The following is a 25,841-nucleotide window of genomic DNA, read 5'->3' on the forward strand; positions in this document are numbered from 1 at the left end:
ACCTTAACTGCTAGTCATGACCCACGGCCACTGCCGATGGACCGTCCTGTACGGCCATCGATGGTGGTCAGAAACTCGGATTGAGGGTCTTGGACCACGGGCCTTAACCAGGGACCGTGGTTCCACCAATGGTCTGTTGGTCCGGCTGTGGTTCTAACCCTCCTGGGCAGTATTAGGGTTATCAACCGAGGACCACACCTATGGTCTGTGGTCCCATCCACGGGTGGTGGGTGGTCAATGCGGGTTGACACCTGCAACTGCTAAAAATGGGTAATTTACCCTCTTCGAATCTAGGTTGTTACATTATCTCCCCTTGGGATCTTTCTTCCACGAATGAGATTCAAGCTGGTATGAAAAGAGTAGGAGAGGACCCAACCTACACTGCAATGCATACACTACAAGAAAAAGGCTTTTTAGAGACCAACATTTAGGGAGAAGTTAAAAATTTGGTCCCTAAAAGTATCCTTATAGGGACGACTTTTCCTTCTCGTCTCTTTATTTTTTGTTGCAGCGAAGACATTATAATCTAGTCTCTATAGTAATTAATAACTGGTCCCGAAAATAGAATTTAGTGGGTCAAAAGGCACCACTCCTCACTAAATTAAAATATACTTGTCTTTCTTTTTGGGACTTAGTAAAATCCCTAAACCCTAATCTGCTCACCTTCAAGTTGCCCCACATTGAATACACCTCTTCTTCTTCATCTCCATCGACTAAAGTTGCTTCTTCCAACATCACCAACCTGAAAATTCTTTGATAACACAAAATTAATAAACCAATGAAGCTAATTTCCTTCCCGTCATGAGTAACCCACCTTCAAGTGATGCTCTTTCGATTTGACAAAGAAGATTACAGGTGGGCTCTGCAACAACTGTAATAATCAAGGAAATGGGGTAATTTTCTATTTCAGTGATTTGATGATATTAGATTTATGAAATTCAATTATCAATTTCGTAGTTTTTTTTCAGATTCCTCTTATCTCGTTTTGAATACCTATTCAGTTCTTTTCTAATTTCAGATTCCGCTTTTCTCATTTTGAATACTCAATTGAGTCACACTATTGGTACTTATTTTCCTTTGTATATATGTGTTGGCTGCTCAAGGGGTGTGGTCAGAGAAAGTAACAAATCATATTATATAATATATTGTGTTCTTCTTGGATTGTAGTGATTGCTCTGTATGTTTGTGAATTACATAAAAAATTGTTATATATTACCCACTCTTTCAATCGAAGCTCAATCCTAGCAGGGCTATCCTTTCTATTTTTCATGCCCTCTCAAATTTCCAAGGTTAACTGTGAAAACGTGTCTGAAACCATATATTCATGATTAACTTTGTTTTTTGGTTCTTTTACTTGATATTTAAACTCAAGTTCTTCTCTTTTGATACTTTCAATAATAATGAATTCTCTAAAGCTGTGAAATATTTCTAATTCTATGAACATTCACTATTACTATCAACTATCCCACAGAGATTTCAAAATAGTGGATACCATCAGGAAGTTGTACATATTGATGTAGTTAGTTTTGAAAGTGAACTTCAATTGCTTGAATTCTTACTTCTTTTATCTGATTTTCAGGTATTTTCTTCACTTGATATCCTTATGGCGATATTTAATCTACTAAATTTTGACTTTTGCTTGTTTTGTTATTATTTTTATAGTTTGCTTCAAATTCTATATGTACGACGCCGAATTAGTTCTATATGTGTTTTTTGGTTGAAAATATACGTTGTTGGCTATGAAAGTTACCTATTTTAAAGAAAAAAAACTTTTTTGATTGGGTAATTATTTCTTCTCCAAAAGCAGTTGTCCACTCATTTTCAGGTTTCACATCAAAGGTTTGGTGAACAAGTCAATTATAGTTCTCATCTAAGGTAAAATATTTCTCTAAATCCATTGATATTACAGTTACTAGTGCAGACTTTTGCATACTTCAGTAGTAGTGCAGTCATGTCTAAATAACAGAGTGAAAGTTCAACTATTCTTAAATGTTGTAAAAATCCTTGGAGTAATTTCTTACTTTGTTTGCTATGTCAAGCTGTTAATAGTTCGTGCTTTACAGTGTAAGATTACTTCTTTTTTCTTAGCGTTACTAGATAACTTTTGCAAAGAAATAATAAGTGCAAGAGACTTCTGACTTAAATTCTTTGTAGTTCATGGCTGATAAAATATATTATAAGACTAACATGTATATAATTTCAGCTTTTTCTTAGGAATCTCCTTGATACACACCTTGCCTCATGGAGTTGTATATATACATCATAAAGTACACTATAGGCATGGTTAAATCAAATACATGACTGCACTTGGACCAATTTTAAAATTCAACAGAGAAATGCATCTCAATTGTAAATCTATGAAGTAGAGAAGTTTGAGGACACTACTGCTCTCATTGAAATATTTAGAGGCAAGTATTATGATAGTCTCATGGAGAGATGCTAGAGAACTGGAAAGATAGTACATGTATAGTGCCAGTATAACTAACAGTTGAGTGTCCTAGTACCTACCCTTGTGTACCATTCATGCTTGATGAAGTTATACTGGGTCCTGAGGAATGCAAACTGAATGGTTAGGACTCCCCTGCTACAATGAAAACATAAGGAGCATCACCAGATTTGCTAAATGAAAAGAAAGAATCATGAAAAACTCTAGTTACCTATGGGAGAAGTATTACAAGATTTACTATATTTCGAGCTCCGTTAGACAATTTGTATGTTAAATGTAGCACTCAATACAATTATCAAGCATTATAATACAAATTTAAGGAAGGAGGTTTATGTCCATTTTGTTTCTGTTTCAGCTTTCAATCGAGTTTTCAAAATCATCCAAAACTTACCAATATTTTCTCTATTTTGTTCTGCTGCATTTTATCTCTTTGCCTGCTGTCCAAGTCTATACTTCTGCTGAACAAAAAAAGGGGGACAAAACTTCCTAATGTGTTCTCGATAGGGAAAAAATATCGATGAATAATATTTTACCTTAGATTAAAATGGCGTTAAAGGATAGACCATTGTATGTAGTATGAACTTAATGATCTTTCTTGTTGTATTTTATTTATTTAGAAGCATCAACTTCAAAGTTTTAATTCATACTTTGGATTCTATTAGGTAAACCAACAAAGTCGCCAAAAAGAAGTATTCTAGAACTTATTCTTGACATTCTGCAATGGTTGCAGCATCCTTATATTATATTAAGTTTGATATTTATCACATTACGTGTACAATAAGAAATACATTATACATCTTACTACTTTGTTTGTGTGTATTTTTATGTTAGGAGGGATGAATACCTATTAAATATTTGCAGAACCAGTTGATCGCGCTGAGGTTCTATTGGTCTTATGATTGGCTTTGGTTTTTGAAGGCCAGGTATTCTTAATAAATTACATCTTCTGTTTCTATTATGGTGGAAGATTACTATGAAATCATTAAAGAACCTATGGATTTCGGTACAATGAGGCTAAGCTTCATGAGGGAATGTATGAAAACCTCCAAAAGTTAGAGATCTGCTATTCCCCTAAATTGAGCCTTTAGGTTTATTTTCTTATATAGAAAATCTTTTTCTTTTCCCTTCAAGTCAAAGTGGACTTGGATGAATTCGAGGAAGCAATATCAAGTTGTGTCAGTCATTCTCTTTCTATTATAGTTACGTTGATTGTAGCAACATTTGGACCTTCAATCACATACCATGTTTGTGAAGTGCATTATCTACTAATAACACAACAATCAATCATTAATTTAAAAAGAATGTCCATACATATAATGTCTATTTAATTCTAATTACACGTAGTCAGGTTATCTATTCCTAGACTTGGTAGATGTTACTATCTTACTAGTTCTACATATGTTTTTTGTATGACTAAACAACTTAGAAAGTATTTACTCTACTTTTATCATTGATATTTTGTCCATAAATTTGCAGCTACATGTTCATATATAGATGAAAGATTATGTATTTCTTAGAACTTTGCTTTAGAATTGAGTGCAACGTTAATTGGAAAGTTGAAATTTAGATATACTAGATTGTCTAAACTATGTTTAATTTAAGTTCTCTAGTGGAATGTTTAGTAGTTATGAGCATTATTAATTATGTCTTTGACAGGTTTAATGATTTGATGAATTTACAAGTCTCCGACCAAAAGCGAAGATGAGATTATCATAATGCCGAGACAGTTGGACAACTTTTCAAATTTCGTATAGTAAATGTAATGACTAATATTGGGCTGTAGAATGCTACATTGCTACTGATGGGATGTTAATCTGATTTTTGTAACTGCTTATATATATGAAGGCATGCCATGCTTGATCTTATGTCTTTATGCAGTTGAAGTTTTATATTATGTCTTTATGCAGGTGAAGTTTTACATTATAAACAGTAATATTTCTACAATGTAAAACTTGTACAGACCAGATGCCTTGTCCTAATAGGTCTTTTAGGACCAGAAAATGTGGACGCTATAAATCTGTAAATACCAGAAAAAGTGGTACAAAACAACAACTTAAGGACCAGATATATGGTCCCTAAAGATGTCTTAGCGACCAGACTAAACCTGGTCCCCAAAGACATTTAGGGACCAGTAACAATAACTCGTCGCTATTGTCTTTTAGCGAAGAGGCCGATAGGGACGGGAAGCGACCAGTTTTTTTGGGTCGCTATTGACTTTTTGGGACTAGAATCAGCCTTTTAGGGACCAGATTTCTCTTCGCTAATAGCTAATTTTCTTGTAGTGATATAACCAAGGAGGAACTATAGACTCCAAGCAAGGACATTCTCAAAACATCATAAGAGGGGTGAAACTAAATCTAACAGCCCATCATGCATGCAATGGACATATCCGGAGAGGAAACATCAACTCCAAGCTAACATCCAAGGAGGAAACATCAACTCCAAGCTAACAACATACTGAAATGTATATACTCGAGGTGGAAATATCAACTCCAAGATAAATACATGCTCACATCATCATATCAAGTACTCTACATGCAATTCATACCCATATGCACATAAACATGTAGAAATTAATTAGGTTGACTCATTTTCTCAAAACTTGAACTTTTCATAAAACATGCATAGTAAGGAAATCATGGAAACACATAGGAAACATGACTCCAAAACAAAGAACAAACCATGAGGAACTTATTACCTCACGCTAGAGTAGGCGTAGAAGGAAAGAGATCAGGATATCAGGACACCATATTGGCCTCGGACTCCCATGTAGCACCCTCAAGTAACTGATTCCTCCACAACACTTTCACAGAAGCTATTTCTTTATTTCTCAATGTATTGACTTGCTGGTCTAAAATCTCAATCGGAACTTCCTAATAAGAAAAATTCTCCTTAACTCCCAAACCTTCTAAGGAAACTATGGATGTCGGATTACCAACACATTTCTTCAATATAGAGACATGGAAAAACCGGATGCACCAATGCCAACTCATTTGGCAATTCTAGCTCATAAGCAACCGTACCAACACGTCTCAAAATCTGATATGGGTCTACATATCGGGGACTAAGCTTCCCCTTCTTACTAGATGTCATTACACCCTTCATCGGTGAAATTTTCAAGTAAATCCAACCATGAACATCAAACTCAAGATCTCTTCTTCTTACATCGACATATGACTTTTGCCGACTTTGAGCCATTTTCAACCTTTCCCTAATAAGTCAAACTTTCTCTATCGCCTCATGTACCAATTCAGGACCTATTAGGGTGGCTTCACCCACCTCAAACCAACCTACAGGAGATCTACACCTCCTACCATATAATGCCTCAAATAGAGCAATAGCAATACTCAAGTGATAGCAATTAGTATAGGCAAACTCAATCAATGGCAAGTGGTAATCCCAGTTACTCTTAAAATCAATCGCACAAGCCCTTAACATGTCTTCCAAAGTTTGGATAGTACCCTCCGCTTGCCCATCGGTTTGGGGATGAAAGGTCGTACTAAGCTTAACACGGGTACCAAGACCTTTTTGGAAAGACTTCCAAAACTGAGAAGTGGATTGGGTACCACAATCGGAAATAATGGACAAAGGCACTCCATGCAACTTTACCATTTTTCTCAAGTACAACTTGGCATAGTCCTCCGCCGAATAGGAAACCTTGAAGGGAGGGAAATGAGTTGATTTCATCATCCGATCTACTATGACCCAAATCGAGTCATGTTGTCGCCGGGTGCGAGGCAAACTAACAATAAAGTCCATATTTACATATTCCCACTTTCAAGAAGGAATGCAAATGCCTTGGGATAAACCTCCTAGTTTTTTATGCTCAAAGTTCACTTGTTGGCAATTCAAGCACTTAGCTACAAATTTTGCAATATCCTTCTACATCCCATTCCACCAATAGACCTCCCGTAATCACGGTACATCTTGGTGGCTCCCGGGTGAATGGAATACCGCAAACTATGGCTTCTATCAAAATCAGTTCCCTTAAGTCATCAACATTTGGAATACATAAACGAACTTGATATCTAAGCACACCATCTCCCCCTGGGAAAAAGACTCTCAGATTTCTTAAGTACTTCTTGTTTTAAGCCGACCAAAACTGGATCAAGACCTTGCTTGGCTTTCATATCCGCCACTAAAGACGATTCTGAACCATTGTGAACCATAACACCACCCTTGGTGGAGTCCACTAAATAAAAACCTATTCGGGCCAATCTATGAACATCTCGAACCAACTCTTTCTTTTTTTCTTTAATATGAGCATCACTACCCATAGATAACCGACTTAGAGCATGCGCCACCACATTTTCCTTTTCGGGGTGATAGAGCACACTCACGTCATAATCTTTCAATAACTCAAGCCACCTTCTTTGGTGAAGATTTAGATCTTTCTGATGAAACACATATTGCAAACTCTTGTGGTCGGTAAACACATCTACGTAAACACTATACAAATAATACCTCCAAATATTTAAGGCAAAAACGACCTCAAGTATCCGAGGTTATGCAATATATCCTACCAGGATAATATGACTCATGATAAGCAAATAGCGGTACCTCAAATTTATTGTCCAGCAAACCACTCAATGGCTTGTATTCACACTTGATGTGTTTGGAAAAGCGGAAACTTTCTTCTTAATATGTATTGTTTTTCTTCTTGTAAACTTGTTTCAAAAACTTGTGTCAATATCTGAGAAAGATTCAGATATTTATAGTCTATAGGTGAGCATAGTGATTCATGCATGATATGTAAAAAGGTAGCCTAGAAATACGAAAGGGTGCATGAAAATATGAAAGGTTGCATTCATCTGTCATGAGTATTCATGAATGGAATAACTTCATTCATACTTGCAGCACTTTCACATTTTTTAATTCACCAATCTTTATTCTATGTACCATTATCCATTCTCACATTATACAATGAACCCAACAAAATCTACCCAAGATGTCAAGACCTAGCATAACTAAAGTTAAGGTCATTCTTGATCTTGTGGACAAACATTTGTAACAAGTAAGGATGCATTTTTTTTATGAACAATCTTGTAAGCTCGTTGAACACTATCAATAGGTTGTGTTTAAGAATCTTCCTCTGTATTGTACATGATATAAGCATCAAGGTAAATGATCAAGAAATACAAAAGGAAGAAGGCAATCAAGATGACATTGGGCAATAATGCGACAAAAAAATACTATGGAACAATTGCAAGGGTGATGCACAAGACTTCTTGTATGCAAAAAAAAAAGCTAGAAATAAAGTTTCTAATGATAAGGATAATGCAAGTAATATGAATAACTTACCAAACATCAATTCGGGGCAGCCCATAACTACTGGAAATAGTGGCGATACAATGCTAGCATTACTTGATGGAAGGCCAATGCAACAAGGACTTTTGGTGGCTGAAACAGAGTTTCAGAAGATACATGCGTACTTTTGTGTTAAGAACAAGCTGGTTCGAATGTAGATCTTATGCTTGATAATAATTCAATTGTGACGACGAAATTTGAAAATCCTGGATAGCAAACACTACGAATTGAAGTTGGAAGTAACTAAATCGTAATGCTACTAAAAAAAAGCTACAACTCCAATAAGATTGAGCTTCAAGAAGACACAACTAATTCAAAGCCTTTAATTGTTGCATCCACAGTTTCTTCGGGAAAGTTATCTACAGATGATGTAGCTATTAACACAACAGTTACTACTGTGGCGCAAATGAGAGAACTTGGACAGACTAATATAGTTGATGAAGTAGGGGTAACAACTGATGTTAGATCTCAAAATTGGTTCTCTAGGAGCCTCTCCAATTATGCTTTGTTTTGATCCTAATTTGAATTCGATTAAACCTTAAGCTTTACTAATTATTTCAATAGATCAAGTTATTTTGATAAATAATTTGATCAATTCTAGTGGCCAAAAAGGTGTTACAAGCGAGAGTTGATGGACCGACCAGATAGAAGAAGAGAATGAACATGTCACAGCTCATAGAAAGTTGATAACTGAAGCACCATTTTTTGTGCCAAATTAGGATAGTGGAATTATCAGTGATTCATCTCCTTATTAAAATTTATTTTATTTGGGCTACTATTAAGACTTTCTTATTCTAAGTGGCGAATGATTAGGGACTATTCTGGATGGTTATTAATTTAACAAGCTAAAACTACAAAAGGCTATGTAAGTTTCTCCTAGCGGTAGTGTACTATATTGTAGTTTCATTCGTATGGAACAAAGTTCAAGTAACTCAAAAGTTCTAGCATTAATATGAATTGTTTTATACTCTTTAAATATAGATGGAGAGATTTTAGTTTTTTGTTCTAGAATTCAAAGAGTCATTGTTTTTGTCATTTAATTTAATTGAATTTCATGCTACACATGATTAATATTTAATTAGTTATATATTTTATAACATTTTAATTTATAGAAGGGGTAAAATCGTATTCAACATTTAACGTGCTTTGCACATGTATAATTCACTTTTAGTCATGATTATAAATTTATAGGGTGTATACCAGTTTATCCATGGGAAAATTTGTGTGTGCCTTACAAATTAAAAATTACATCATATTTGTTACTTTTTAATGAGGTTCACATTTTCCTTCACTATACTTTTGTAACACCTCAGATTTTTAAAGAAGGAAATGTAGGTTTTCTAGAAACTGGTGTCTGCACCGACGGACCGTAGGTTGACTTACGGTGGGAAACTAAGGTTGCAAGTTAAAAATTTTTAAAATGTTAAGTCACAATATACTTTTTATGGTACACCAGGATGGTCCGTCGTTCAATGTATGAGTAGTAGGTAGGTCTCGTAGGTGAGTCTCAAACTTAGTGAAACTTTTAAGGTCAAAGTTGGGACGAGAGTCTCAAACTTAGTGAAACTTTTAATGTTAAAGTTGGGACCTATTGTTGGTATGTACGGTCCATAAGTGGACCAACGGACCATACATATCAACTATTGTTGGGGGTCCAAAAGTATGGTCCCCGAACCCCACCAACGATTGGACAGGACGGTCCGTAGTTGGACCTATTGACCATAAGTTCAACTGTTGGTGGAAGTCCGACAGTTATTTTAAGGGCTTTTTGGTATTTTCCCTAATTGTTTTAACCTTTACGATGTTGGTTTTCCTTCTACCCTAAGCCCTATTTAATGATTTTAAACCCCTAAATTACCCTACTCAATTCACTCTCCTAAATTCCTAATAGTTAATCAAGTTCATCCTCTCAAATATTTCTCTCTAAGGAAGCAAAAGAAGAAGAGCTAGGGTTCCATTCAAGACTCAATTTCCACCATAGCTTTTGGCCTTTGAACTCCAAGGTATGATAGTATTCAGCTTTGGAGCTCTTTCTTCCATAGGATTCCTAAAATCCCCAATTTCGTAAAGCTAGATTCCCCAATCAAATTAGGATTTTATTCTATTGCCATAGGTTCCTTTCAACATTGATCTAATTGATTGATTTATGTCTTTTTATGCATGAATTGAAGTAATTGCATGTCTTTAAGTTACATCCCCAATGAACCCATGCATGACCCATGATTCCTAGACTTTGATAATATGATGTGGGTTTTGAACTATGAAAGATGAATTTATGAAGATATGCATGTTTTGATGATTTTATTATGAATGATTTAATGTTGTTGTAACATCTCGTACTTTGAAAAGACAACTAAAGATTAGTACAAGTTTAAACCTCATATTTTAGTTTTGGGTCAACTTCAAATGACCATAAATTTCAGCATATAAAGAATAAGGTGTCTCATAAGGTATCAAATCAAAGGTATTTGAGTCCTCTTTCCAACACCACTGAGTTTGCTAAATTTTGAGCTCGGATGAAGGAGTTATGCCCGTTTGAGTGCAACCTCTCTAGTTAAGGCATTTCATCTTTTTTACGAAGGGGTATTTTGGTCTTTTTTTTTATCCAACTAGGCCAGACACGTTTTTCTCACCCAAGTAAGGATCTAATCTGATTTAGAAAATATTTTCCACGTTCCAAAACACTTATGATTTTAGAGAAGGGTATCAAGAGGAAAAAAAAAGAAGGTTTCAAAAGTTCATCAAGAAATTTGGGGAAATCGCCAAGAACATAGTTCTTTAGAGGTATGTAAGATTTCATAATGTTGAGTTTGTTCGCCCTCATACCAATCATGAAATATTTACCATGAATTCGTCATGAAGTTGATGTATTGGGTTTCTTGAGAAATTCTTGAGTTTTAACCTCATTCTTTAAAAATGGAGATTCTGAGTTTTTGAGGTGAGGATCTTGCGAATGAGTTATCTTTTTTGGTAGAATTGAGAGAGATGATAATGAAATTTCATTGGGTTCATGTTTATTGATCTAAGTGAGATTTCACTGAAACTACATTGGATTTTGAATTAAAGTGAGGTTGGAGGAGGAGGAACGAAATCGGCCAAATATTTGAGTCCAAGACCACGTCGCGGGGACGCTTGAAATTTTCTATTTTTCAGTCAATCACCCCTCTCCACATTGCGGAGAGGATATAGAGTCCTCTATCTCAAAAATGTTCTCTCGACCAAAAATTTAATTCCCCCTCCGCGTCGCGCCAAAGCTTCTTCAAATCGTGACTTTGCCATCTTTTATTTCTAACTGTCTAAACCTTCATTAATCGTTGAGAGATCCTATATCCTAATCATAGTTGTTAAGTTCACATTTTTCCAATCAAGGTAAGGTTAAGAGTAAAGTTCAAGAAGTTCTTTTGAGTCATTTTGATAAATCTTTTGAAATTATCTATAACTTTAAGTAACACTTGAGTAATTCAATATGAGAATGGGGAGAGTTGATTTTCATAATTCAGAATGAGTACAAGGGAACTAAGTATTCCCAAGTATGTATTACCTTTACACTTAAAACGGGAGAAACATTGATTTCTAAATGAGTTTATGATGAGTCTTGAGTATCACCTCTTTTAAGAGGATATTTTTGTGTAATTATCTCAAATTGAAGAAGAGTTATGTTTTAAACATATGAGCATGAGTTATATATTATTGGGAATAGTATTGAGCACCTATATATGGATGAATTCAGACAACTCAAAATCCTCATAAACCATGAATGCCAACATGGGTAAAGGGTCATACATTTTAAATGATTCCTTATTGATTTTAAGCATAGCTTAGTGGATCCACTTATTTGACGTGTTCTATATCCCGACAAAGTATAGGATAGTTCTGGCAGCATGGGCGAGACGGTATATCATCACATAGCTCATAGTGATATTTGTCGATTTAAGGATCTCACAATTAAGAGTAAAAAGTATTATATTGCGTTTTTATACATCATTGAGTATATCTCTTGCTTTATCATGTATTAAATATTACATCTCTTATTGTTTCTTTCATATTGAGTTTAGTTGCGATAAGGTGAATACGTCTTCCCAGGTTATCAGTCTAGTACTTATGTTTCTGATTTTCCCTTGCATGCTCGTATATTCAATGTACTGACATCATTCGACCTGCATCAAGTCCAAATGGTCAGGACCATTTAGAGTGACAAGAGTATTCACCAGTGGTGCCATAGAAGTTGAGGGTCAAGAAGGACCTGCATTTAAGGTGAATGGGCAACGCTTAAAGTTATATTTTGGAGAGTGCTAGGAGATCTCTTTGATTCAGGTGGTATACCTGGAAGATGCCTGAGAGCTTTTCCACGTCGTGTCACGACGTTAGAGAAGGCGCTTCTTGGGAGGCAACCCAAGTGTTAGTGTTTTTAAATAATGTGTGTCTTGATTTTGCAGGAGATGAATCATGAACAAGACAAAAATGTTATTGGCGAGTCGCTGAATCCGTTTGGCAAACTCAATTGGGTCTGCCCTATGGACCACAAAAATGGAGCTAAGACTCTGGAACATTCGGCGGGATACCTTCACTATTCGGCGAGTCGCCGATATTCTTAGGCGACCCGACTCTCTTCACCCTTTTTCCTTCGACGTTGAATACCTCCCTCAAGGATCGTTCGGCGATATTCTGAGTCCATTATGCGAGTTGATGAACTGTTCGGCGACCTTCTACATCTTCACCGATCTACCCTTCTCTTGGAGTGCAGTCCACTGAAACTAAGGGCGATCTAAAGAACATTAGGCGCATCGCCAAAGAATTTGGTGACTAATTTACTCTCTCACCAACTATGCGTTTAGTGAAGATTCCTCGTTACCCTGCTCTACTTGTTTACACACTAGAATGTTTTTATTTCTTGTTAGTATTTATTTATTATTCTTATTTTGTTTTATTCGCGATAATGCCCGTTCTCTACCCACATTGGGGACAATGTAAACTGCTTTTGGTAGGGGTATGGAAATTAATCAGTGTCCTCAGTGAACCTCCTCCTCCTCTTCTTTTTTCCACCTCTTGTTTGTGTTGAATGTGGTTGTTCTTTGGCAAATTTGAGTATCGGTTCTGATCAATACCAATGACTTGAATAGTACTCATAATCGAACAAAAATGAATGTATGGGTACGATGAGGCCAAATGAAGTTGCATAGTCAATATGTGAACTCTTTGCATATCGTTGTGACTAACCAAGTATCGAATTGAGTCTCTTGTGATGAACATTCCATACTAGCGAAAGTGTGGAGTCTTGTTTGACTTTGGTGTCAATGCCTTGTGTGATGAGCTTACTGTGAACCATGTGTGATGACACCTAGAATTTGACATTATACCTCTTTTTGTGGCCTACCATGTGAGTGTGTGAACCTTTCTGAACACCCGTTGAGCTTTAACCTTTTCTTGGAAGAAACTTGATGAAAACATAACCTTTGCTTAATCCATTACCCATAATCCTCATGATTTGTGATATGTTTGAATAGCCAACTTAGGCCAAAATCCTAAGTTGGGGGTGTGGTAAAAAGAAAAGGTGAATCAAGAAAATGCAAAGAAGTCTCTTATACCCATGTTTTGAGAAAAATGGAACCCATCCATATAAAAAAAAGTTGTGGAATAACGTGTGAAAATGCAAAAAGAAATGAGGTTTCCAACAATCCATGATAAGATAATAATGGGATGACTTGTGAGCACGAATAAAAATGATAAAGAAAAGGAAAGGAAGTTTTCTTCACACAACATTTCATGAGGACTGTAGCCATTGAGCCTAAATGACCATACCTTTGCACTCATCCCCGCTACAAGCCTTGAAAAGACCTTTTTGATCTTGAGTGAGCTGAAGCAAGTGTTGATTGGAAAATATAGGCAACCCTATGGGTTAAATCATACATTGTGTTCATCTTTGTGAATGTGAGCGTTGCATTTGATTCCAGAACTTCAAATTGTTGAACCATTGTGTGTGAATATGGAATCATTCTTTGTGTAAGGGCATTTGATCACCTTTGTTGAGCTTGAACTTGCATTTGAAGCAAGTATTGTGAGCTTGAGATTCATTGATATGGGTGAGTCACAACTAGAGTCTTTGAGTGCACAATTGATCCTTGCATGAGTAAGTTAAGTCGCGTTGTGTGCATTCACGATTGAATCTAATGTAGCACTGTTTGAGACATCCTTTTTGAACTGTTGAACTTGAGTTTTACTTGAGGACAAGCAAAAGTTTAAGTTGGGGGGTGTTGATGAGTCCACAAGACTCATTTAGGGCTTTATTTTAACAGAATTAGTGTCCTCAGATGCATGTTTTGTGCCAATGAATGATGTAAATCCTTGAATTTCAGGTATTTGGAATTAGGAACGATGCATGGACACTATTGATCAAGAAGGGAACAAAGCAAGCTAAAGGAATGAAGGAATGAAGACATGATGATCGTTGATGTCATTCGGAAAATCGCCAAATTTCCAAGATACCGCCTAAAGTTACAAAATTTTAGAGTTAAAATGGGGGTGAATTTGGCGAGCAACAATTATATTCAGCGTGTCGCCGATCTAGTCGTTGAAGGACAACCAGGTCGCCAAAAGTGCTGAACAAGATTCAAGCAAGTGTTGATGGGCGAGATAGAAGGAAAAAGGGCGAATCGCGGATTCATTCGGAGATCACGACCTGGATCGCCTAAAGTTACATTAGCCAGACCAAGAAGGAGTGAAAAATGAAGGTGAGATGAAGAACAATCGGCGAATCGCCGATCTGTCGCCGACACCCGACTTACCTCGCCGAGTGGTCTTAAGCAATGACGCATCAGACTTGTTTAAATTAGTTTTGGCTAGAGAGAGATTCATTCAGAAACGGGAAGACGAACCTAATTAGAGAGAAAACATTACCAAAGGTTTTGGAGAGTGATTATATCTAGATTTTCTTAGGGATTTTTTAATAGAGAAGATTTTTAGTTGATTTCCTAATATAATTCTCATTTGGTATTCAACTATGTAAAGGAGGATGGATGCTGATTTTTCTACTTTTGTTATGAGTGGCTAAATCCCTTATCTTGGGGTTTTGACTATGAAGCCAATTGTTGAGTTTTGCTAAGTGGGTGTTGTTGAATTGCAAATAATGAGGTTAATTTGAAGTAGGTCTTAGTTGCTACTGTGTTTTGAAGTTGTTTTGCATATTTAGTGTAACTAATTTCGTGTTGTGAGCTTGCTCGAGAGAGAAGCACAGAACCAAGGTAGCAATCTTAGTATCCTTAGTAGTGGGTTACCCGGATTTCAGCTCGAGAGAGTGAAATACGAAATCTATCCTTTGTATCCATGTCGAGAGAGTGGATTTGATGAGGACAAAGGGCTGGGCATCTTCCGATTAGTGTTGAAGTTCGAGAGAATTCATCATAGAAAAGGTAATTGTTCGAGAGAAAATTACCTTATATATGGCCCGACCTATCCACAACAAATTACCCTATTTTTAGTATCAACATTCACCCTTTAAAGTAAAATTCAAAAATTGGCTGGTCAATTCCCCAAGTTCTACTTCAATATTTGTTTATTTCGTGTTGATTCATTAAATTGGAGTGAAATTTGACATTTGAAACTATAACCATAAAGGTGTAACAAGTGTTTCATTGAAGAGATTGTTGTCACAACCTCATCTTCGAATCTAAAGGAAAAACTACTCCCTTGGGACTCGACCCCAACTCACTTAGTTGGGTTATATTACTATTGAACGATAGTTGATGCTTAGTATTGGATAAAGTATCTTTGATAGCGTTTATCAAGAGGTTTAAAAGGAAAAAAAGATCAAGGTTCCAAGCGTTCATCTAAGATTTCACCAAGAACATAGTTCTTTAAGGTATGTAAGTTCTCATAGTGTTGGGTTCATTCACCCACACGCCAATCATGTAATTTTTATCTGTAATTTTGTTCTTGAGGTTGAATGATTTGAGTTCTTCAGGAGTTCTTGAGGTTTTAGCTTCATTCCTTGTTAATGGAGTCTTGTTGAGTTCTTGAGGTGAGGATCTTGCTAATGAGTGTAATTCTTGAGGGATTTCGAGTAGATTTTCATGTACTTGGGTTAGGTTAATGAATCTAAGAAAGTTCGGAAGAATCCAATTAATTTTAGGTGAATTAGGACCCAAAATCGAGAAGAAAAATTCATCGGAATAACGCGCCACTGATGCGCAATGGTGGCTGGCGCGCCAAGCCTGCAGTGCGCCAGGGTCGCCAGGTTCCCTACTCTTCCGTCCTTCTTTCCGTTTGAGTTTTATTAAACTGTTTCATCAATCACTTCTTAATTTTAACTCTCCAAACATCATCAAATCATCGAGAGATCCTTCATATATCCTAAGCATGTCTCTAAATTTCACTTTTCAAATAAGAGTAAATATTAATAGTAAAGTTTGAGAAAACCTTTGAGTCCCATTTTGAGTAAGTTTTTGAGTCAAGGTCAGAATTCCTTTGAAATCAACCATAGTTTTGAGCTAACTTTTAAGGAAGTAGCATGATAATGAGAACAGTTGTACCCATGAGTCCAATATTGTCATTCAAACCTCTAAGTTGAGTCGTTCATGTCCATAATTCCACATGAACTCTATGAATTGAGTGATCTTGAGAGGAATAGTATCTTCGAGTTTCGAGTTCTTGAGTAGTGAACTCCTAAAACTTTTTGGAAACTATACTCCTAATTATGGTATTGCTATATCTTATTCATGGAAGTCCTAGATTTAAGTCGTTCATTCCCATAATTCTGCATGAACCCTATGAGTCGAACATTCTTGAGGTGAGTAGTACCAATGAGTCCTTGAGTTCTGGAGTTATTGAGTTCTGAGTATTGAGTTCTATATACGGTTATTGAAACCCTTGAATTGAGTCATTCACGTCCATAATTCGGCATGAACCCTATTTTGAGAAGTCTTTTACAATTATTTATAATCTATTTAAAGACTTGAGTAAATGAGTATGAGGATAAGGAGAGTCAAGTTTCAGTTTTTTTCAAAATGATTATAAGGGAACTAAATATTCCCAAGAGTATATACTTTTACGTTAAATACGAGAGGAAACCTTTATTTCTAAATGAGTTCATGAGGAGTTTTTGAGCATAATCTATTTTAAGAGAACCTTTTGAGCTAGTAATAATCTCAAAGTATGAGGCTGAGGAAATGTTTTTAAACCTATGAGAATGGGTTATATTATTAGGAGTAGTATTGAGCACCGATATGGGGATGAGTTTAGATAACTCAACGTCCTCATAAACCGTCTATGCCAACATGGATAAAGGGTCATACTTTTTAGATGATTCAATATGGTTTTTTAAGCATAGCTTAGTGGATCCACTTAGTTGAGGACGTCTTATATTTCGACAACGTATAGGACAGTTCTAGCAGTGTGGGTAAGATGTTGTATCATCACATAGCTCATAGTGATGGTTGTCGGTTAGAGAATCTCTCAAATAAGAGTTATTATTGTATTCTTACATAGAATTGAGTTATCATTGTATTTTTACATACAACTGAGCTATTATCAATTGTTTTAAAAAGTTTCCATATATTGCATCCTTTATTGTTGCTTTATCCTTGGGTTGAGTTGAGTATCCTTGAGTTGAGTATCTTTGAGTTGAGTATCTTTAAGTTGAGTATCTTTGAATTGGGTATTCTTGAGTTGATTCGAGTTGAGTGAGATGAGGTGATGTAAGTATGTTCCCTTTTTATCAGTTCAAGTTTATGTTTATGATTTAGAATTCCCCTTACATGCTCGTAAATTCAATGTACTGACGCCATTTTGGCCTAAATTTTTTATGATGCAGATACATGTATTAAGGGTCATCAACAGACGCTCCATTGAGATCACTTGTTGTTCCAGTTAGGTTTGGTGAGCCTCCTTGCTTCCGGAGGGTTCCACTTTTAATTTCAGTTTGTTAGGATGTCGTGGGTCTTGTCCCGATAATCCTTTTGTAATAGTAGAGTCTTCATAGATAGTTTAAAGGTCGAAGAGTCTATCATTATTTCCTTTGTTGTTAGAATGTTTTGAGGTCATGAGAAATTTAACTAATACTTTTTAAATTATTTTCAGAAAATTATTGGAGTTTAGTTTAAATTGAGTTTTAAAGTTATTTATGCAGTTGGAGTTTCATTTTGCTTAAGTAATTCTTCCGCTGAGTAATGAGCCAGGCCAAGGGTTTGCTTAGGAACCGGCAATGGTCTCGAGTACCGGCCACCTCCAAGGTGTAGGCTCAGGGTGTGACATTGTGTAATTGACTTCAAGGGTAATTGGGATGGCCAAATCTTGTTGATTGAGTTCGCGTAAAATAATAGCTATCATTCAAACATTAGTATGGCTTAATTTGAGTCTCTATATGGTAGGAGGTGTAGATATCCTATAGGTTAATTCAAAGTGGATGAAGTTGCGTTGATAGGTCCCGAATTGGTACATGAAGTTATGGAGAAAATTTGGCTTATTAGAGAAAGGCTAAAAATGGCTCAAAGTCTACAGAAGTCCTAGGTTGATATTAGAAAAAGAGATCTGGAGTTTGATGTAGATGACTGGGTCTATTTGAAGATTTCACCCATGAACGGTGTGATGGATTTGGAAAGAACGGGAAACTTAGTTCCCGTTATGTGGGCCCATATCAGATTTTAAGGCGTATTGGTAAAAGTGCTTAGGAACTTGATTTGCCTAATGACTTTGCATCGGTGCATCCAGTTTTCTATGTCTTCTTGTTGAAGAAATGTGTTGGTGATCTGACATCAATAGTACCATTGGAGAGTCTTGGTGATACCTTTCTTATGAAGAAGTTTCGGTTGATATTTTGGACTGGCAATTTTGGAAGTTGAGAAGCAAAGAAGTTGATTCTGTAAAGGTTATTTGAATGAATCAGTTAGTTGAGGGTTCTACTTAAGAGGCTGAGGCCGATATGATATCCCATTATCCTTATCTCTTTGCCTCCGTTCCTACTCTAGCTTGAGGTATTCAGTTCCTCATGGTTTATTCTTTTGGGTTTCATGTGTCTTAGATATTCCTAGTTTTCCTCATTTATGCATATTCCTGAAAAGCTTAAATTTTGAGAAAATGAGATAGCTTGATTCATTTCTCCATATTTATGTGCATTTGAGTATGAGTTGCATATACATGTCATGAGATGATGTTTTGAAGATGATTTATCTTGGAGGTGATGTTTTCTCATCGGATATGTGCATTTATCTGATTGTATTCATGTTGGGTTGTTTGATCTTGTTCCTACCCTCCTTAGGATGTTTTCAGTTCCATTCGAGGATGAATGTTACCAAGGGGGAGATATTGTAACACATCAGATTTGAAAAGAAGGAAAATGCATGTTTTCTAGAAACTGGTGTCTGCACCGACAAAACCACCGATTGAACGTAGGTTGAATTACAGGAAATAGGAGGGAAGCGTAGGTGGTAAGTTAAACAATTTTAAAATGTCAAGTCCTAGTACCCTTTTTACGGTTCACCAGAATGGTCCGTTGTACATTGTACGAGTCGTGGGTGGGTCTCATAGGTGAATCCCAGACTTAGTGAAATTTCTAGGGTCAAAGTTGGGACCTGCAGTTGGTATGTACGGTCCATAAGTTGACCAATAGTCTGTACATAGCAACCGTCATTAGAGATCCAAAAGTATGGTCCCAGAACCCCACCGATGATTGGACAGGACGGTCCGTAGTTTTGACCTACGGGTCATAAGTCCAACCGTTGGTGGAGGTCCGACAGTTATTTTTAAGGGCTTTTTTTGTCTTTTCCTTAATCCGTTTTACCCTATACTACGTCATTTTACCTTCTATCCTAAGCACTATATAATGATTTTAAACCCTCATATTACCCAATTCAATTCACTCTCCTAAATTCCTAAAAGTTGATAAGTTTATCCTCTCAAATATTTCTCTCTCTAAGAAGAAGAAGAATAAGAAGGAGGAGGAGGAGGAGGAGGAAGAGGAGGAGGAGGAGAAGGAGAAGGAGGAGCAGAAGGAGGAGGAAGAGGAGGATGAGGAGCTAGGGTTCCATTCAAGTCTCAATTTCCACCATAGCTTTTGGGCTTTGAACTCCAAGGTATGATAATATTCACCTATGGAGCTTTTTCCTCCATAGGGTTCCTAAAATCCCCAATTTCGTAAAGCTAGATTCCCTAATCAAATTAGGATTTTATTCAATCGCCATGGTTCCTTTCAATGTTCATCTAATTAATTGATTTATATCTTTTCATGCATGAATTGAAGTAATTTCATGTCTTTAAGTTGAATCCCCCATGAACCCATGATTCCTAGACTATGATGATATGATGTGGGTTTTGAACTATGAAAAATGAATTCATGAAGATATGCATATTTTGATGAAGTTATTATGAATGATTTAAGGTTGCTTTGAGAGTAAAGCATCGATATTTTTATTGTGAAATGATATTCTCAAATAAAAGATTCATAGGGTTGAAAGGTTTTCTCAACTAAAGTTTGAATTAAGATTTAGGAGTTGTTCTAATGAATTCTAGCTTGGATTGGCTACTTCATTATGCGTTTTCGTGGATAATGAGATGAATAAGACTAATGACTATTCCATGGGATTTCTGCTTAGCACCGAGAGAATATTAAGATGGAAGCTCTCCCATAGAAGAGACCGGGTTTCTAGTTGCAATCTCCCTATCCCATAACTATGTGCCACCATAGGTTTGTCTTAGGTAGAGATTAGCATCTAGTTGATCGACTAAAGTTAGAAATTTATAGTTCTTACCTTGGCAAATAAGCACATCTGCATACTCCATGTTATAGCTCACATGGTTTATATGTCGGTGAATGCCTACTTCCCACAATAATGAACTAAGGTTACTTCTAGTAGTATCTCACATGTGTTTTAAAGATGATTTAACTTTCATTGGCCATGATCACGATTCATGTTTTCTAACCTTTTACCGTATGGTGTAGCTTGGTCATTGCATGTCATGTAAAGTCCTTTTTAGCATGATTTCATAACTCTTTTGCATTGCTATCATACTTGGTACAATCTACATACTAACGCGTACTATTGCCTATATTGTTTCACCAAATGTATGGTCCGGTGCTCCTACCTCCCATACTCGTGGCTAGTTGGTACTTTGTTGCTTTTGAAGATTGGTGAGTCCTCATGTTCTGAGGACCAAGACTCTTTATTGCCCTATGTCTTTACATTTTGGATGTTGTATGTAATGTATGGGTTACGGCCCAATCACTCTTTGATGTAATAGATGGCTTTGAGACTATGTTGGACTTCTACTACTTTTCGTCAACTCTTTCGCTATAAAAATTTGTCTATTGAACTCTTTAATTCTATTATTTTGTATGATGTAGTGACTTGTGCAGAGCCTCTCGGGGTCTTATATGCCATGTCACGTCTAGGACGTACTTTGGGTCATGACAACTTTGTACATGGATGTTGTCCAACAGAAATTTACACTATAATTAATTTGTCAATTACAATAAATAGCAAAAAATTGATAGATATAGTTAGTGTTCTGCAAAATTCTAACAAGAATATGGAGATTCGGTGCGGAACTGGTAGTTGAGGAATTCATAGAAGTGGTAGTGTGGTAGGTGGCAATGTGGTAGGTGAGTAATTTATTTTAACCATTTTTATTTTAAATATTTTTTGTTAAGTATCTTAATCTTGATATCTCTTTAATATTATTTTTTGGGGTTGCGGAATTCATGGTAAAAATGTAATACTATTTATTGTAATATTCTTCCGATAGTTGTTTTAATCTGAATATTTCTTTAATATTATTTATGATTACATTCTAGATATAACATATCTTGGGTTCTTTGGTACATATATAAATTTTCCTCCATTAATTGTTCTAATAGTTTTATATAACAATGAACTACACAATTTACAATATGTACGGCAAAAAAAATCATTTCTTCTTTAAATAAAGGATGAGAATTATTGACACTGAAACTAATATTACCACATATCTTGTCTAACTGATGAAACTATTACAATCATAACAAATATGAATAAAAAATTTATATTCTTGTTTATATTGCATAGAATTAGATAAAAATGTTAATTTTGACCAATTACCAATAAAATAAAGTTCAAACTTGAAAGAAACATCAAGAACTTGAAGAAATTAATCAAAATGCATAAACCTTTGCAGAAATAGCAAATTTAAATAAAATAACAAAGTAGACATACATAAATAAAGATTAAATATAAAAGAAAGAACATTTTAGTGTCGTAGCTACTTCCTATCTATTCTCTTATATGCAAAAGAAAAGGAAAGGTAAGCTGATCATTTTTATGGGATAATATAAAGTATATAAAAAGGTTGTAAAAATATTTATTAATTTAATTAAGCACATAGAAAGATGAAAAATATAACACTTTAATATATGATTGAAAATAGTTAGTTTTGACCAAGTATTAACATTTATAACAATTCACAGTTGAATATTAGGGGAAGATCTAAAGGGTAAATCTGAAATGTAAATTGTAGATAAATTTATATTTGTACATAACATGGAAAATGAATGGAAAAAAACTAGAATGTAATTTAGTGAACCTTTGGTCATTCCACTTTTTTTTTCTTTTCTTTTTTTAATTTTATTATTATTATTATTATTATTATGATTATTATTCTTATTGTTATTGTTATTGTTATTGTTATTGTTATTGTTATTGTTATTGTTCTTGTTCTTGTTGTTATTGTTATTGTTCTTGTTGTTGTTGTAATTGTTATTGTTATTGTTATTGTTCTTGTTGTTGTTGTTGTTATTGTTGTTATTGTTATTGTTATTGTTATTGTTATTGTTATTGTTATTGTTATTGTTATTGTTATTGTTATTGTTATTGTTATTGTTATTGTTATTGTTATTGTTATTGTTATTGTTATTGTTATTGTTATTGTTATTGTTATTGTTATTGTTATTGTTATTGTTATTGTTATTGTTATTGTTATTGTTATTGTTATTGTTATTGTTATTGTTTTATTATTATTATTATTATTAAATGATGCATAGCAGGCAATCTTCTAGCAGAAGAAAATGAATGTCTACTAAAAGGGATATCATTAAACTGCACACAAATCCTACCGTCAGGATTTTGAGTGATATGAGAATACTAAGAATTAGTGAATGCATCCGCCATCTGGTTTGGAGGAATAACTGACTCCAAAGTCCAAATAGTTGAAAAATTAATTTCTTCTCATTTTATAGGTCGCCTAGTAGTGACCTTAGATCTACCAAAATTAGTTTCTACTAAAATAGTTTCAGCAGATGTACATATAACTTACATCGGGGGTTTAAAGTGGAAAGTAATTTCTAATAGATTCTATAAGATAAGCAAAGTAATTCAGATCCAGGTGCATAATTATAACCATGCGTTTTAACATTTAAAGTTACAGCATCAAGAATATTAGAATCAGTTAAAGATAACTGTAAATTAGGCTGACTACTAAAATAGACTGGACCATAAGCCAAGATAGATTCAATTGAACCCATCAAAGACTGTTTAAATTTAAATTTCTAGCATCACATAAAGTAGCTAAAAAAGTCTCAGGTAACCCTTTATGGGTCAAAGGTTTAAAAGCAATTTGAATCATACCAATATGCAAGAAATTATATTGAAGCTTATATAATTCAATATCTCGTTTATTCAACAAACGAATAGTTTGTTATGACGAATTTAACGCCAAAGATTGTTCAGTTGTTTTAATCAACTGTTTATTAGAGATTTTATCAAACCAACCATAATAAAAATGGTTTTAATATTAATTTTTGGAATAGTCCATTTGTTTAACAAATCAAGGTTTTGAGGTATATCTACCTCTTCCAATCTAGTACTTTTATTACTCGTTTCTCCAAGATCCATGATGATAAAGAACATATCTATGTCGTATACTTCACATTATTTTGAAGGTTTTATCAAGCCCTTTTATAATAAATTATCAATTTCCTTTTTGCAGAATTCAATTAATTTGGAATTGATCTGGCAAGGTCGTGATTTGGTAGGAATATCATCCTCGGAGAAATTGTCTTCATATGGAAGAGTAACATTATGCTTTTTTCGATTCCAAAAAGCACTACGATGATCAGCATAAATATCAATGGCAATCTGTTCAGAAATTAATTTAATTTTTTCTTGTACTTTGGGGGATTTCAAAGTATCAAATATATTCATATTAAATAATTCCAGTAGTACAGAATCAACATGTTTTTGCTTCATATCAATTAAAGCATTAATATCACAAGAAATACGGTCAGTGATAAAAGTATAAATAATATTCTGATTCTCATAAATAGCAGAAAATCTTTTAGCAGTTATATTAGTAAATGTATAAATAGCATTTATAAAAAGGTGTTGCAAATATAATTGGAGGGTATAACTGATTTTTAACCAAGAAAAAGAAATGCGGAATGCAAACTTTGTTTTAACAAATACGCGTATTAGGCAATTTATACTTTATATCTAAAGCATTTCCCCAAGCAGATTTAACCATATGAGTAGTGTTTTCAAAATACTTAGTAGGTACAAGACCCTCTTGAATACAGCTGACATCAGCTCCACTATCAATCATAGCAACATTAGTTATGCAAAATTGATTATCAATCAATATGGTGCATTTAAAATACCATTTATGAGTAGTAAAAATTTGCATCATTCCTAGAAACATACCTTGTCTAGGATAAGGATTAAGGGTTTTTGCAAGAGTATTATCTTCAGCAATATTTTTCCCTTTGTTATTAACAGTTTCTATCTGAGTAATACGGTGATCACATATCATTAGATTCTGTTTAATAGATTTAATCTCCTTTTTCAAATTTTCAATCTCATCTTTCAAATCATCAATAGAAGAATCTCTCGTAGAAATAATTTGTTTATGAATTGTTTGTTTATGAAGTCTGTTATTAATTTCAGACTAAGAATAAGGAGCAAAGTATTCATATTAAAAATCATTCTTTTGTTTTTCAGAATTTTTTGAAGAACTAGCAGTATTATGAATAACTAATTGAATAATTTTTTCACGAAGGTTATATCAATAACTTCTTTCAGAAGTTCTATCACATTATCCGAAGTAATAGTGTTTAAATTCAAATCTTCAAATTGAGATTGCAGTTTATAAAAGAACTTATCATTTTCACATAAGCAAGTATCACCATTGCAAGTATTGCAAGCATTCATATTATCACGCTGATTATTATCTCGTTTATTATTATCAGATGATTCAGGCAACTCAATTTCTTCCTCTGAACCTGAATTAGAATCATAATCAAAATCAGAACCAGAAGTATATAAGAAACAATAAACCTTACCATGAACTTCTTCATCTAGTTCTAAGGTTTTCTGCTTTCCAAGCTTGCAATTGGGCGCCATATGTCCAAAATTTCCACATCTCTAGCACTTGAATTTGGCGAATTCTTGCTTACACCTATTCTTAGTAAATTTATTAGACTTACGATACGCTTTTATCTCATCCCGTTCTTCCTTAGATCTATGCCTATGTTTTGACCTTTTTTTCCTATAAGGTTTGTCTGGATTGCAGTCTCTAGAATCTCTGTGTTTGGTCTTTTTGCTATTAGCCGAAGTATCAGGTAAACCAAACTGGGTACAAAAGTCTCCTAGCTGAGATCATTCTCTAAGCTTATCAATCTTAAGCTGTCTAGATAACTTTAACTCATTCCACAAATTTATCCTTTCTTGAGTGCAAACGCCTATTAGTCGGCAATAAGTATATTCCTGGTAGGGAATTTCACCATGCTCATTACAATATAAAAGGTAGTTCCGCTCAACCGCGATGTACAAGAACTTATGATTATTATTATTATTATCATTATTATTATTAATATTGTTATTGTTGTTATTATTATTATTATTGTTATTATTATTGTTATTGTTATTGTTATTGTTATTGTTATTGTTATTGTTATTGTTATTGTTATTGTTATTGTTATTGTTATTGTTATTGTTATTGTTATTGTTATTGTTATTGTTATTGTTATTGTTATTGTTATTGTTATTGTTATTGTTATTGTTACTGTTACTGTTATTGTTATTGTGTATTGTTATTGTTGTTGTTATTATTGTTATTATTATTGTTATTATTATTA

The 25,841-nt window shown here is 34.6% G+C and overlaps 1 long non-coding RNA gene across 2 annotated transcripts; it reads left to right on the forward strand.

Moving 5' to 3' along the window:
* The first annotated feature begins 517 nt into the window (after window positions 1-517).
* LOC102583089 (uncharacterized) lies at window positions 518-4,311 on the forward strand. Of its 2 annotated transcripts, none has more exons than XR_001473826.1 (3): window positions 518-893; window positions 1,580-1,875; window positions 3,109-4,311. It is a non-coding gene; the product is annotated as an uncharacterized lncRNA (long non-coding RNA). The 2 variants fall into 2 exon arrangements; XR_001473825.1 differs by having other exon boundaries at window positions 3,278-4,311.
* The last annotated feature ends 21,530 nt before the right edge of the window (window positions 4,312-25,841 follow it).

This window comes from Solanum tuberosum, unplaced genomic scaffold, assembly GCF_000226075.1.
Source record: "Solanum tuberosum cultivar DM 1-3 516 R44 unplaced genomic scaffold, SolTub_3.0 scf00121, whole genome shotgun sequence".
Classification (NCBI taxonomy): domain Eukaryota; kingdom Viridiplantae; phylum Streptophyta; class Magnoliopsida; order Solanales; family Solanaceae; genus Solanum; species Solanum tuberosum.